Raw genomic sequence first — 12,603 nt, 5'->3', positions numbered from 1 at the left:
ATGAAAGGTTTCAGTTCCACTCCAGAAATCTTATCGCCATAAAAGTTACATAACAAAGTGCACTGGGGAACCTCTCCACTCGCCTTCAATGCCATGTCTCAGTTGGGGCAATGGGGAAATGTTTCTGAGGGTGAATTTGGTACAGACAGTAAAGTGGAACAGTGCTGCCTGGTTTACCAGAGACTGTTTACAAGGGATAGCTAGCTTATCTCATTATCACTTAAGAGATTCCCTATCAACTTTCTTAAGTTCATGCCCCTAGCCTCCGTCCTTCAGGGGTTCAGCAGCATCTTAGTCTTAAGAGACTGAGAACCTCTAACTGCCTCTACTATCAAATAAATAAAATAAAAGCATTGCCCCCTCTACCCTTCCCAGTGCTTTTCCACAGTCCCTTTGCTCCCTCACCACCTGGCAGGTTTTTGTCCTTCAGTCATGCCCAAGACTGAATCAGCTGTTAATGTGCTGCACCATCTAATCTAAATCTGTGGTGAGGGTGAATGGTGAAGCTATTTTAGCTATCCGCCTATTTATTGATTTATATATTTCAGTGTTTGGCTTCTACCAGTTATGGTTACAAAGCAAAATTACCATGTTTCCCATACCACCCATTCTTTCTTCACTCAACTCCCGGGTACTAGGGATGCATCACGGTAGAAAGCCTTGAACGAAGGTAAACCTGCCCTTAGATTGCCCACATCTACTGCTGCAAATTTCAGCTGCATTTTTTTTTCTAGCACACTCTGCTCTGGAAGAGCACTCTGAGCATCAGTTATTTCACAAGCAGGGAGAGCAAGCTGACAAGGCAGCAGTACRCTGCTCCTGGGCTCTACAAGGAGACTCTTTTGCTCTGGGGACCAGAATCTCTGAAGTTCTAAAAGCCATACACACCTTCCCCTGTGTTTCATCTAAATGGCTGGCAGCTACAGAGGGGTCCTCGCTTTCTCAGTCTCCAGATTTAAAACTTTAAGCTGAGAACAGACTACCTTTTGTGCTCTTCTGAATGGGGAAATTTGCTCCCTCTCATAGCTGTTCAAATTTATGTGCAGCAAATATGCAACACTGCTAAGTCCTCTTGGTGTCTGGAGAGCTACTGGAAACACTACAACCACTGCCTCTTGTGAACTCTTCCCCTTGATTTTTTTTTTCGTTAGTTTGTGCAACACTCCAGCCAAAAGCCAGCAAATGTTGCAGTTGGCTCCTCAGCGTTATCCTATGCAAGGTGTTCTCAGCCTCTCCCAACACGTGCTGTTGGGGGTGGGGGTGGGGGGGAAGAAAGCAGGAGCCACGTTGCAAACTTTGCTACCTAAAAGCAAGACAGTTGCCTAAAGGCTTTGTTTCCTGGCAGACCACGTTAAGTCCTTACAGCTGCTGCAGTGAGTGAATAGTAAGAGTAAGAGTGAATAGTAAGGASAGCCAGCTCCTATATAGATATAGTCCTATACAGTCATAATTCTTAAAAATTATAACCTAACCCTAAAGGTAAGGAGATTTTTGGATGGAAAAATAAAAGCATGGAYGCAAAATGACTTGTCAAGGTCACAAAGCAGAATCAACAGCAGCAAAGAGAATCTGTGACAACAGCATTTTTACTATTGCTACTGCTACTCAGTCTATTACTTGTCAGTAAGAATTCAAATTAGCAAGGAAAAAAAAAAGGAAGAAAGCTCAAATGCATATGTTTGGCTGTCGCAGAGCAGTGGAGTGTCTCTACCCTGTGAGGAATACTAGGAAAGGTTACCAGCTGTGCATGTTTTTAGACAGCAATTTGTGCTGAGTACAGCCTGCTTGGGGATATCAGAAATGTAGTTCTAAGTATTTGATAACTGTGTAAATTATGCACAAAATACCTTTAATGTTAATGGAGACAGACATATGCAGAGATGAGACTATAAGAGTGGGTATGCTGAGCTAACTGGCAGTTCCAGAGGAAGAGAGAAAGACTGTTAGTCAGGCTGGTCTCAAGGACCGTGTGGCTGGAGATTGGTGAAATCAGGCAGATCTTTCGAGGAAGCCTCAACAGTCAAAATATAATGACTCATTAACAACACAAAATGAGACGAACCRTAACAGGTAACTTTCTGTTTAATTTAGCTAAAGCTTTATGAAACTTAACGAGACAGGGAAAGTGAAGCACCAAAGGAACACTCAAAGAATGAATCTTTTCCAAAGCAATTCTGCAAAAGTCTGCAAAAATTCCACACAAATTCCACACTTCAAAATATTTGCAAAAAACAAAGAGGGGAGGGACATCAATCAAATCCAGTCCCAGTAAATTAATCATAAATCACGGTCACTTATTTTTAAATGAGGTAGGCCATCAGAAATAAAATTCATCTGACAAATCTATCAAATATTTTCAATTATATTTCTATTAACCACAGAAATGCAGAGCTCATCATGAATTATCAAAATGTGCTCAATCAGTGGTCTTTACTGCTATTTGAGATAGAGAAGAAATATACAGTTGTATGATGATCTGAACAGGAAACACTTACACATTTTTAAGTAGTTGGATATCCCTCCCAACACAGTTCGTACCTTTAGTCTCAGATAATATAAATTCTAGATAGAAGCCAGACAGATAGTGAGAGAGACACTGCTGAAGTATCAGTGCTTTAGTGTTCAGACCTCAGCTTTACTACGGTYGTCAGTTCCCAGAATTACAGCATCATGTGTACGTATGCATTTAAATGACAATTTTCAGAAAAGAAATAAATCCTCCAGAATAGAGAGGGAAAAAAACACATTCAGCAAATATTTGCTTACTTCCTCAAAACTGGAGGAACATATTCCATGATTCCATGATGTATCAGGTGATCTCAAAATGCAGCAATATTATAGCTCCTTAAAATGTAAGTACATACAAAATATCTAATAGTGCCAAACTGGATTATAATCACATAGTTGTGCATGCTCATAGTTTTACATAAGCTACAATTATATATTGAAATTGTGTGTTCCCAGAAAGCAAGCTTCTCTTGACCTACTCAAAAATCACTGTCATTTTACCCTTTGTGGCAGGAAATTTCCTGCAGATAGGTATGCAGGACATAAACCTTCAGAACTTGCTATTCGCTTTTCTCCCCATGTAAATACTGACAGGGAGCACAGTGTGAAGGTAGGAGACTCTAAAAAGCGTATCATTCGCTCTAAATCATGTTCCACAGAACCAGCAGGTAGTAGTTCTGGTGGCTGAACTCTTCYAAGATGGTCGAAATGAAAACCATAGCAGAAGCCTATGTTCTAGCAACGCTGCTCAGCCACACTGCACACTTACCAAGGGATCTCAGGTCACTGTCTCTGCTAACAAAGAYTACAGACCAGTCACCTCTATCACTGCACATCAGCGAACACTACAAGGTAGAAACTGCCATGGCGTAAGAATTCCCCAAACCTTTGCCCCACACCTGGATTTCCYTGAGGAGGGAGCGGCGTGGCTTGCTTTAAACAGGACGGTGCAAGCCAGCTACCACAGAYGAGGAGCAAAAGCCTGGAACAAAGTAAGGAAGAGGCCAAACTGACAGCCAAATGGTTGAACACTTGTTCACACAAAGCAGCTGCACTGGTTTCCGCCCTACACATAGGGTAAGAAGATTTTTAGGAAACGGCTGTCACTAAGGCACTTCAGAGGATCTACCCAGTATATTAAAAATCAGCTTCCATTAGATCTGTCCTAAGTGCCTGTTCATCAGTATGAGGGTTGCATAGTCAAACCCCTGGTATAAACAGAATACGGAAAAGGACCATACAGAAAGATTTCTTTGAAGGCTGACCAAAAGATGATCACACTGTGCACTACACTGCACTAAACACCTGCCAGCGACGTTACTTTGACAGAACATAGGCCTCCTTTTTGTTTTTTTCCAGGCCTTTTATTGACTTGACTTCAGTGATAAAGCATATGGCCACGGGGTAAGGAGTCTACAGTGGCTCCAGTGCAGAACAGACAGCATATTTATCAGCTCCAGTTAAGGCAGCAGGTGTACCTGTCTCTTCTATACTTCCTCTCACTGTTTATGTAGCTGACAAGTTCAAAATTTTTATATACAAGCTTCAACTCTCCCTGGATAAGCAGTGACCCAACTTTTYGTATTGTTTTCCCTCTTAAGTTTATGTGCACTTTGCACAGACTCTGCTGTGGAGAACAGTTTTACTTTCCACATGTCAGTTCTCCTGCAATGTATTCAATTAATCAAATTTGTTAAACTGCTATTTAGCTTATATCTGGTAACAACATTTGGTATTGTTACTTTCACAACTCATTGTGCTGTAATCTGGCTGAATTCTGTACTCATTTAGGTTTGATTTTAATTCATAAAATCCCTTTGCTATTACAGGTGACTTTCATACATTTCAGCAGCTGGAAAGGCAAGAAGCCAAGACAGGAGGCCTGGCTGATAGTCATGTGCCACTAGAAAGGTTATGTCCTGTCCTCCCAGCTGCCAGCACAATCCCATCTCTACATTCGTCTTCCTCCATTTTCACTGTCTACAGCAAGGAAATGAGTTGTCAGCATTATAATCAAAACAGCATTTTTGCCTTGTCTTTTTTTTCTAAAAAAAAAAAAAAAAAAAAAAAAAAAAAAAAAATTAGAGAGTTCTTTCCTACCTACAGCACTGCTTGAGATTCTACAGCCCTTCTGAGATACCCAGGACTGTGCCTTCCCGGCACCCAGCAACCCTTAAGCTAAACTTGTCCTCTCTACTCTAATATATGGAACCACAGTTCCTCTTCCTATACAAACATACTAGAGGCACATCGATGCCAGGATATGCTGTACACTGAGCCCGTGTGCTGCAAGCAGTCCAGCCCGCCACAGCATGTAGCTCAGCGTTGGGTAAGCTGCTGTTCGAAGCTCGGCGGTCAGCAGCGTAGATGTCCCTGAAGTTTCCAGGGTCATARAGGAAGTTTCTTCTAAGTTCATTTCCCATTTTCTTGTCAATGCCAAAATCCCCCCTCTCTTAAATCCTTGGCTAAATCCTAAAACAGGAACCTCTGGACTGAGAGGACAGCCTGGCCAGCAAAATGGGAGAGGCAAGTTGCTCCTCTCTCAGCAACAAAAACAACTCAAGAGAAAATGCGCATGAAAAACCTTTCAGCAATTTATTACATCTTTTCCCAAGGGACAGAGTTGACTGAGTCCTTATTTATTAGGCAGCTTTGAGAAATATTCTAATGCTGTTTTCAAAACAAGTCAAGATCTAATAGTTTCAAGAACCCTTACTGTATTTAATGTATAGTTTGTAGTTTATATTGAAATCTCTGATTATGCACATGCTTTCTATTATGCTAGCTGATGGTATTGCATTGAGTAGTGCTGAATAATTCAGCAAGAATCAAGTGTAAATCAGTCAGATACAGTAACATGATACCCATGCTGCCTTTAAACTATTAAAAATACGTGGAAACTTCATTTTGAAAAGGAATATATTCCTCGACTGCGAGACGGTGTGTTTTGTTTCCTTGCCTGCACAAAGAGATTTAATTAAACAATAAGCCAGTTACAGTGGCAGAAGTAAAAAACCCTTTGGAGTGTTATGTTTCCTTTATTAGCATAGTGATGTGAAACTAAACAGAAAAAGCAATCTAATAACAAACATTCCTTTGAGAACTGCTCAGGGAGCAAAAGGACATCCACTTATTGTTCAGCCCATCCCATTGGTCCATATATGGCACTAAAGGTACAATAGAAGGAAACAGGAAACAGACTGGCACATCTGCATTATCTTATTAGAGGCTAATGGATATCTGAGAGGAACATGCATCTGATTCTGAATAGTCTGTACCAATCTCCTAAGCAATTACTCTTAATTAGTGGATTCTGTTTATAGATGGAACTTAGTGTACCCTTCTGTATCAAAGAGATGCAGGCATCTGGAGAGAGATATGGTTTTCTTAAAGGGAAAGCACTACAGCACAATCTGAGTTTTTTTTTTTTTTTCTTTTTTGGCAAATAGAAGCTGTCTCAAGCGTAATATATTCTACTGTATTATTAATCAAAAGGGCATGCTGGTTAAAAACAACAACAACAAAAAAGACCATACTGTTAATCTCAAATTCTGAAAGTAAACATCGAAAGCTAATACTTGCATATGAATTATATGACAAAAACCACTTTGATGATAAGCAAATAAACAACTGAGCCCTAAAATTTTCGACTGATGGCCAAAAAGCTTAAAATAGCAGCTTAAGTCAGAAGAACAACATCTGCATTTTGTATCTGCCAAGTCTGCAGCCAAAAAAAGTAAACCACTCTATATGACCAGATGCATGAATAAAAAAGAAAATGCATGGAACAGAACTTCAAAGTCAGTTTACTGAAAAGCAGATCTGTAGCTCCTACATCCCAATAACCACAACTATCATATATTTTCAACTATAGATGCAGGAGTTACTGGGGGGGGGGGCACAATAATTTTCTGTAACAAAATTAAGACRTTATTACTACCACGCTGTTCCTACATCTTGGTATGTAAGATAGCTGTCCACTAGGCAACTGTGAATTCCTTTTTGTCATGCAACTGACACTTACGAAATAGGTTTTTGTTTTATTTGTTGTTTTTGCCCGACTGAGGTTGTTAACAGATAATTAATATAATCAATGCAATTGCTGTTTACTTGAAAATCTTATTGGGAAGTATAGAAAAAKAAAAAATTGCCTTTTTTCTCCCCTAAGCAGCTATGTTTCATGTTTGCATTGCACACACACTCACGTATCCCTGAAAAAAAGCAAATCTGAATCTGAAAGGCAAAAAAAAGTAAGAGACACAATGACACCCATTTATTTACACACTATACAACAGCACCCTGCTGTGCCAGCTATTGATTTTAGGAGAACTGAGAGTCCATGTTGGAGAGCAGCAGCTGCGAGTACATAGCCTGAGTCCTCATATGGGAACAATACTCTATAAGCAGAATAACCTATTTCAGGCAACCTTCATATATAACATTAAAAACATACACAACTTACATTCTGAAATCTGAAAARCACTAAGGTTATTTTTTCACAAAGGTTCAGGGGAGTTACTAATTTATTTGTGCTAGCACAATGCTGCCATAATGAAGAGAACTGAAGAATTGAAAATCCATGCTTCTCATTTCTGTTATTCTACTGAGATGTTAATTCTATTTTACACTAACCATATTTAAGAACCTCCCACTGCACTATACAATTTCTCTGTCATTTTTCCCTGTTGTTGTCTGTTTTAAAAGGCTCTTTGGAACTAGATTTTTTTTTTTTTTGAGCTTTCTGCATTCCATGTTTCTTTCATTACTCAGCAGTTGCCAAAACTATACTGAGAAGAAAAGATAAATGGTTAGGTCAGGTGATGGGGTTAACAATTTACTGTGTGTACTGCCCTGAGAAGCTAGATATGGTAGAATTGGCTCATGTTTATGTACAGGATAAGAAGTTGACTTCCTGTGCAGCGACTTTCAATCACCCCTATAAGGGACTCTCTTAAAGTTTTCTGCAAAGAATTCAAGGGGCTTTGAATACATTTTCTTCCGCTATATGGGATACTCTGTTTCGTAAGTGAATGCATTCCTTACTATTCTGCCACATTCAAAAATCCCAAGGGTATGATGAGGAAAAAAAAGTCCTTTTTTATTTATGACAACAAAAAGAAATGTAACTGAGCTTCCTGCACCTTGAATTTACAGAACTTTTATACCAATATTTCCCTCCTCAACTTAAAAAATTATTTCTTAATGCTTAAAATTAATCTTYTCTTCTAGCACTTCTATCTCTGTCAATCTTTGAAATATTGTTTTTGAGGATGTAAAAGAAGCTACACCATAAGCCATGTAGTTTTAGGAGATAAAGATTTTCTAGGCCATTGCTCCAGATCTCCCCCTGCAAATTCAAACTGAACCCCATTTCCCCCATTCTGCCCATGCACCAGCTTGAAGGGCAAAATACACCATCTCTTCTCAAAAACAGTTTAGCTGATACACAATTTAAGCAGCACACGGTACCCAGCAAAAACRGTTCTTCACAAAAGGTTCCCTGGACGCTCAAGCTATACAAGAAGCCCCAATATGAAGCATCYGCTGCTGAAGGTGCTGTGCTCACTGCTTTAGTCTTGTTCTCCAACAACCRTTTTTCAACGGGTTTCCTTTGTGCCTACACACTTTTCCCCTACAGTTCAGAACAACTAGACTGGATTTTGTGACGCAAATTGACCTTTACTTCTATGTAGCCAACCTGCTTGCTTTTTTCCTACCTGCTTCTATATGAGGTAGCACAAAATGAAGAGAAAAAAGATGATTAGATGGGACCAGGGAAACTGCTCCTTGGATTCCCCTTTTATCAGCCAGGCAAAGGTAGAGAAAAAGGACCACAGACAAAGGTGAGTACAGCCAGTGCCAATGGACTGGCAAGACATCGGAGATYTACACAGCCCAAAAGGTAGCACCTTAAACTGACAGTAGTCTCAACTAACTATAAAGGAAAGGTAGCAGATGTCAGAATTTAATTAAATTTAAATAAATTTAGTCAGGACTGCTGACTCCTATGTACGAGAAAAATCTTTCTGAAAAACTGGCAAAATGCTTGTCATGATCACTATCCTTGAATCTGAACTTGTGAATAGAGAAATTCAATCTCCATAACTTCAGACTAGAAGTTAGACTTTGCTAGACTTCTTGTTTAGCAAAAAGACTTTCTGTAGGAGGTCTGCCCCTTAGCTGCCCCTAATTGTCCCTTAACTTTAGGTCYCCAGTACCCTGAGATAAAATCACATCGATTTCCAGTTAAAGCAAGTTTCTGTGAGAAGGAGTTCCTGAAAAAAAGAAGGGTGATCAGGGGAAGAGAGTCTGAGAAARGAAGCAGCAGCAGCAAGGAAAACTGCCTCCTGCTGACTATGTTCAGTACTATCATTTAACATTATGGGACACAGAGATGTTTACAAGTGTGTCAGTCTCTTCCCAAATGGTGTTAGAGTAGGAGAATGAAGAGGACGTGTCTGAAGTCTAAAGACTTCCAAGCTTGCTTTCAGAGTGCTTGTCCTTAACCTTMTAGCCAATGGGAAACATGTCATGGTGACCAATGGCTAATAAAGCACTTACCATGATTGCAATGGCTCAAAAGGCCTTATACTGGCTGTTTACAACCTTTAAGAGGCCTCTGAGATCAGTAAGAGGGGTCAAGAGATGTTATTGTTTTGGTGACAGAAGGAAGATCCCTAGTGAATGATGGTGGACTGGGAAGCGTTAAAGAAAAAGGAGTACTTCATCTGTTCTGAAGTTGAGGAGATAAACAACTTTGGAGGGCAGCACCTTGACAGAGAAGCACATCTCTTTGGGAAGCCAACAGTCTGTGGCCACACTGAGCACTGCAGGTGAACTACTGAAGCAGGATGGCAAGATGCATCCACCAAGGAGTGTGCAAAGACATGCAAGACCAGTGTTGACTGTGCCAGTAAGTGGGTGCTGGTCTCAAAACCCCAATGATGTCACAAGTTCAGGAGAGCAGCTCGATCCATCCTCTGCAAGTGGCAGGTGGTCTGTACGGACCCATAAAGGACATCTTCAGTGGCAGAGAGGGGGTCAAATTCAGYCAATCTAAATAGCTATCCAAAACTGTAAATCCTGACACTAGAGCCTTCTTCACCGACCTAAAAAGCTAGCCTTAGAGCCTGAGTTTCCGCTTATGCCCACCACCTCCACAACTGGAAAATACAGCAGTTTTTGAACATGTGCTCTCACTGAGGCGCAGACACACTACCTGAACCTGCACTGAAGAAGGGTCATAGCAGAATGTGATCTTCGCACACTGCACATGAAAGAATCAAAAACTTTAGCGTAGCCATTGAGATCAAAAAAGGAGGGAGTTAAAAAAAAGAAGAAAAAAGAAAAAAAAAAGCAGGAAGCCTATTTGGAAAAGATGGACAGCAATGGAGGTCCCTGTCTCATTTCAGTACACTTCACTTTATATGCCACACAGAGAAGGAACAAGAGTCCACTTTGTACATATTACAAAGAAAAAAAGTCTCGAGTGATCCAAAGTCATTGTTAGGATATGCATGTTGATTCCCTTAAATAATAAATAACGTTTATTCAGGATGCTGTCTGAGAAACCTGAAACAAGAATTTGTTAGGGATGACTCTAAATTGTGAAATTATGATTTAAGCTTCTCAAACCCCCAGACTGAGTTAGGAGGTGAGAAGACACTATGTTCAGGAGGTGGATGCAATCTGTTAGCAGTCTAATCTTTTATATTATAAAACTCAAACTTCCTCACAGCTAGACGTGTTCAGCTCCTTACTGTACCCCTTTCTCTAGTGRGGACAGTGATCTAAGTGGAAAATCAGAGATTAATGGTTGAACAATCTGTTGTGCACTTCATTTCTGAATACCAGTCTGTTGGAGCTGAAGTGCATCTGTGATCCTAGTATCATGGAGGTGTGGACACTGTGCTAATACAAAATAACACACACATAATTTATCATCTGTTGTTACATACACCAAGTTTAATATTAAGCTTACTGAAAGGTTCTGTATTTCCTCTGAGTTATTAAAGAGTCTTCAGTTCTACTTTACCCAGAAGACAACATTTCTGCTGTCTACTTCAGGCTCCTGAACATTCATTTATTACATACCACAAGTTTCAATATATTCCCAGTAAGACTCACATAGGGTCAGCAGAATACGCTAGTGGGCTGATGAAGATTATGAACATTTATTTTAGAACAGTGTTATCTGTATCTCCTTGTCACAGAACAATAGGAACAAGCACAGACATTAACTAGGAGGAGACAAAGGCACAGAGTGGATTATAGGACAAAAATAGCATTTTTATTGTCAATATTTTGCTTAACAGGGAGCCAATATAGCAACCGCAAAATGCTAATAATATGCTCAGATAATACTGCACATGTAAGCACCTTGGGAGTCATCCTCTGAATCACCTGAAAACGCTGCAAAACCTTATCAGTCAGGTCAGAAGGACAGAAGTGCAATAATCAATCATGGTAGCCACAAAACCAACACATTTTTTTCCACATCATAATGCAACTTTCTAATTTTCACTGACAGATAAGAATTCAGGCCTGAATTACTTCACATTCACTGTGGAGGAGGAAGCTGCACACGGACTGTTAGGGAAAGAGACAGGTAATATATTGTCACATGGCATCTTATTGGTATGCCCAAACCTATGAGCGTTTTTAAGCATTTTAGCTGTAACCAGATTAACCTCTACTCAGATTAAACTAAACACTCTACAGGACAGCAKTTAGCATCTGCATCACTAATCTTCCAGTTCACTAGCTAAATAATATAATTATTAATTTTGAAAGCATTCACAAAAGTAACAGTGAGCATTTTCATAATTATGTCATGAAATATCATAGCTKAAGCAAAGCTTAGGTCCAGATTTCACTGAATTTCTTAACTACCAAAACATAATATGGATTTAAGGTCAAAATGACAAAAGTAGGCCTAACAGATAGCTTCCCTCAGCTGCCAGTTTTAGCCAGGGTTCTCACCTGAAATGAATTTAAAGTACAGGTATTCGGAGGCCTGCTTATTGCAGCCAAAAGGCCTCAGTGTGTCAGGTGCTGTACAAAATCTTAAGTACCACTGACAAGGAATGGCAGCGCTAGTGCTTTGCTGTGAATATTGGCTGCAGCCTGAGGGTTTCTGCTGGGAACAAGAAAGCATCTATGCATCAGCTCAGTAAAGTGGGAAAATATCTGYGCTGTTTTCGCATTCCTGTTCTGCTCAGGTTGGGAAGCTGGGTGATCCTCCTGAAAAAGTAGAGAGCAACCTCCCTCTGGCATCTGTGAAAGTTGGTAGGGGATGTTACTAGCATTAGACAGTAGAAGAGAGGAAGGCTGTAGGAAGGTAAGCAGTGGGAACTAGAAGAATCAGGAAATAGTTAGCTAAAAAGAATAGTTGCATACTGCAGGTTAGTGGGATATTCCCAGCAGAGATTCAGCTTCACCTCAAAGCACTAAGTAAGCCTGAAAGGTTTCATTCACTCAGTCCTTCCTTTGCACTCTAAATYGCAAGATATGCTCCATTAAATCATTAGGAATAAAGTTATGTGAATTTGCGCAGCTTGACTTACTATGTGAATTAAACTCAACTCGTATCACTGGTTCAACTACCATTTGGGTTGGCCAGTATCACCTCTTGATACAACAACTCAATGAACGCTTCACTCTCTGCATACTTAGACTTGGCACCTGGCTGCTTGTTCAAAGCGAAGTATACAATCCAGCGTAACACTTGTATGGTTATATTGTTTTCATAAAGCTCTCAACAGCATCTGAAATCCCATAGGAGCTGGTACAGTTGGCCGACTCTAATAGATAATAGGCCAATATTCACCCAACTGGACCAGGAGACAGGTAAATTCAGCCCCAAAGATGACTCACTCCCTGGAAGGCAGAATGCAATAAGTCAGTACTTCTTCCACCAAGCCTCCAATCAATACTGAACCGTAACAAACAGAAAAACAGCGAGGATATTCAGCCGCAGGAGCAGAATATCCTGTTTAGCAACTTCCAACCCATACACTCAAATAAATGTAAACCAGGAAGAGCAGCAATGCTGTCAAAGCTCCCAGCAGYGCTTCCACATGTCAGCAGTCAAGT

This window comes from Rhea americana, unplaced genomic scaffold, assembly GCF_003343005.1.
Source record: "Rhea americana isolate MKP2758 unplaced genomic scaffold, rheAme1 scaffold_35, whole genome shotgun sequence".
Taxonomy (NCBI): domain Eukaryota; kingdom Metazoa; phylum Chordata; class Aves; order Rheiformes; family Rheidae; genus Rhea; species Rhea americana.
This window is presented reverse-complemented; position numbering follows the sequence as displayed.